The sequence below is a fragment of the Tamandua tetradactyla genome, chromosome 16 (assembly GCF_023851605.1).
Source record: "Tamandua tetradactyla isolate mTamTet1 chromosome 16, mTamTet1.pri, whole genome shotgun sequence".
NCBI lineage: Eukaryota > Metazoa > Chordata > Mammalia > Pilosa > Myrmecophagidae > Tamandua > Tamandua tetradactyla.
Window position 1 is genome coordinate 70658104 of NC_135342.1, and position 3888 is coordinate 70661991.

Genomic DNA, 3888 nt, shown 5'->3' on the forward strand with positions numbered 1-3888 from the left:
ATATTAGACAAAATAGACCTTAAATGTAAAGGCACCATAAGAGAGAAAGAAGGAACTACATGTTAATAAAAGGGACAATTCACCAAGAGGAAAAAACAATCATAAATGTGTACACTCCCAATCAAGGAGTTCCAAAGTAGACGAGGCAAACACTGGCAAAACTGGAGGGAACGATAGACATAGTAATAGTGGGAGACTTCAATACACCACTTTCCATGATAGACAGAACAACCAGACAGAGGATCAACCAGGAAATAGAGAACTTAAACAGTAGGATAAGACATTATATATAGATATAGACATATATTTTCATTATTTTTCCTTGTGAGTATCCTGTTATTGCAGTATAATTTGCTGAATTTTTTGTTTGTTTGTTTTCTGTTTGCTTGTTTTGCTGGTTTGTTTGCTTTTTGGGAAATGCATGGACCAGGAATCGAACCCAGGTCTTCCATATGGCAGGTAAGAATTCTACCACTGAACTACCCTTGCACCCCCTAGATTATGTTTTTTAATCCATTCTGCCAGTCTGGATCTTTTTATTGGTGAGTTTTTAGTCTGGTAACATTCAAAGTAATTACTGTAAAAGCATCTCTTGACTCTACCATCTTATCCTTTAGTTTTTATTTGTCAGATCTACATATTTTTTCCTAGATCTATATTTTCTTTTCATTCTCTCTCTTTTTTGGTCCTTTAAATTATCTTTACTTGTATTCTTCAGTTCTGTGCTCTCATTCAGATCTCTCTCTCTCCTGTCTTTTTTCTTTTTCTTTTTGCTTTTTTAGGACTCCCCTTAGTATTTCTTGTAGGGCTGGTCTTTTGTTAACTAGTTCTCTCAACCTTTGTTTTTCTTTGAATATTTTAATCTCTCCCTCAATTTTGAAGGATAACTTGGTTGGATAAAGAATTCTTGGCTGGAAACCTTTCTCATTCAGGATCTTAAATATATCATATCACTGCCTTCTTGCTTCCATGGTACCTGTTCAGTAGTCCAAAGTCAGTCTTATGTGTTTTCCATTGTATATAATACATTGCTTTTCTTGTGCTGCTTTCAGGACTTTTTTGTTTCTCTTCAATACCTGACAGCTTGATTAGTATGTATCTTGGAGTATTCATATTCATATTTATTCTATTTGGAGTTATTGGGCCTCTTTGATCTTCATATTTATGTCTTTTATGAAGTTTGGGGAGTTTTCCCCAATCATATCTTCAGCTAACTTTCCCAGCCTTTTATTCTTCTTTTCTCCTTCTGGAATACCAATGATCCTTATATTTGTGTGCCTCTTGTTGTCCATCATTTCCCTAAGATGCACTTACATTTTTTCCATCTTTCTTGCCATTTATTCTTCTGTGCACTCTTGTTCAATTGTTCTGTCTTCTAGCTCACTTATTCTTCCTTCTGCTTCTTTGAATCTGCTATCGTGTGTCTCTATATAGTTCTAATTTGGTCTATTATATCTTTCATTTCCATGAGAGCTGCCATTTTTCTATTTAATCTTCCAAATTATTCTTTATGCCCTTCTAGTGTCTTCCTGATATCCTTTATTTACAAATATCCTTGAGTAATTGTTCTATATTCTGTGTCCCCTCTGGAATTTGGATTTGGTTGTTTGGATGGGCCATTTCTGCTTGGATCTTCATGTGCTTTGTGATTTTCTGTTGTTTGTGGGGCATTTGATTATCTTGATATGTGTTATTTTGCAAGTTGGTTTCCTTCACTCATCTAAAGTTTTGTACTTACTTGGTTTTTGTTGAAGGTTTCCTTTTGCACTTGGTTTGTCAGTTATTCCCTGCCAAATGAAGGTGCAGGTCTCATGGAGGGGACAGAATTCAACTTGAGGGTGTATTAGAAGCTAGGCTGGGATGTACAGGTACTTCAGTGGCAGAATGGTTACCCACCATGTGGGAGACCCAGGCTTGACTCCTGGATTCATCCCCCCACCAAAATAAATAAAAATATAATAAAAATAAAATATGGAAAAAACAACAAGGTGTTGTTTGCTGTGAGCAGCAAAACACACCTCAAGGGTGGACCATGGTGGTTCAGCAGGCAGAGTTCTCACCTGCCATGCCAGAGACCTGGGGTTCAGTTCCCCATGTGCCTGCCAATGCCAAAAAAACCAACCAAACAAACAAACAAAAAAACCATACCTTGACAGTAGTAGACCCCAGAGTCAAAATGAGATACCCCCAGATATATTGGGAGTGAACTCAAACTGGTGCCTACCAAAGAGAAAATTTAAGAAGAAAAATAATAATGAAAAGTGAAATAAAATAGAATTATAAAAAATATATGAAATAAATAAAAGTAAAGAATCAATAAAAGTATAAAATATCTATAAAAAGAAAAAAGAAAAAACTATTACACTACTGAAAAAAAATATATAGATGCTCGCCTTCCATGTGGGAGACCTGGGTTTGATTCCCGCACCATGCACACCCCCACCCCAAAATGTGTATACATATATAATATATATATATAATATGGGGGAGAGAGAGTGCTTGCTTTGGCAGCTCATATACTAAAATTTGAAGATACAGAGAAGATTAGCGTGGCTCCTGTGCAAGGATGACATGTGAATTTGTGAAGAGTTCCATATTAAAAAACAGCAACAACAAAAAATATATAGAAAAAGTTTATTAAAAAATACAGGGGAAAAGTAATAAAGAATATTAAGGAAAAACAAAACAAAACAAACCTAGGCGGCTAGGCAGCTAGCCGGCCTGCACTTGCCCCCTCTCCCCGGGCAGGTGGTGTGCTGAGGCTCCTCCTGCCTCAGGTCCGCCCCGCCCCCGGCCTGCGGTGGCCCGAAGGCTTGCCTGGCTGAGCGCTGCTCCTGGCCAGTTGGGACTGCGCGGCCGACCAGCACCCCGCGGTCGGCCAGACACGGCGCCTGCGGCCGGCTATTCCCAGCACCCAGCCCGGTGATCGCTCCCTGTGCCTGGAGGCCCAGCACCCTGCGGTGGGTGGGTGGGCTGGGTCCGCCTCTGGACTCCCCACAGGCGCTGTCCACTACGACCTGTGCAGGAAGGTGTCCCCAGCAAGCAGCTGGCGCAGGTTGGCGTGGGGGCCGATCATTTCCCTCCGATCACACCTCGCTTCACCCCGCAGCCAGCCTCGCGTGGGGATCACAGTCACCTGACCTGCTTCACGCTCCCCGCCCCACTCTCCCCACCCATATCCCCTCCTTTCTCCTCCCCCAAACCGCCCAGAGACGCTGTTTGCTTACTCACACCCCAGGGCCACAGTCCCAGTCAACCTCTCCCCTTCCCCTATCTTGTTCCACGGAGCAGGACTGAACTCACTGCACTCACTCCACCATCTTCCCGAGAAGTCCCCTCTTCTGTTTTTCTTTTCTTTTTTCATTTTTTCTCTTCTGTTTTTAATGTAAATATTAGGAGGTATAAATTTCCCTCTCACCATTGCCTTTGTTGCATCCCATACGTTTTAACATTTTATATTTTCATTTTCATTTGCCTTATGATATTTCCTAATTTTACTTCTATGTTGCTCTTTAACCATTGGTTGTGCAAAGTTATGTTAACTTCTACATATTTGTGACTTTTCCTTTCTCCCTCTGTTATTTATTTCTAACTTTATTCTGTAGTGGTTGGAGAATAGAAGAATGTATAACTTTAATATTTTTGAGTATATCGAGACTTGTTTTGTGACTCAAATTATGTGACCGTAAGTTTTGCACCTGAGAAGAATGTGTATTCTGTTTTTATTGGGTGTGGTTACCGTATGTGACTTGTCAGGTCTAGTTGGTTTACTGTATCATTTAAGTGCTGTACTTCTTTACTGATCTTCTGACTAGGTGCTCTATTCATTATTAAATTCCCCTCCTATTAGTATCGAATGTCAATTTCTCCCTTCATATCTGTAAATCT

The 3888-nt window shown here is 40.2% G+C and overlaps 1 non-coding gene across 1 annotated transcript; it reads left to right on the forward strand.

Annotated features, from left to right (window-relative positions):
- Nucleotides 1-2495: 2495 nt before the first annotated feature.
- Nucleotides 2496-2601, forward strand: LOC143660442 (U6 spliceosomal RNA). Its single transcript, XR_013164044.1, has one exon. It is a non-coding gene; the product is annotated as a U6 spliceosomal RNA (small nuclear RNA).
- Nucleotides 2602-3888: the final 1287 nt, after the last annotated feature.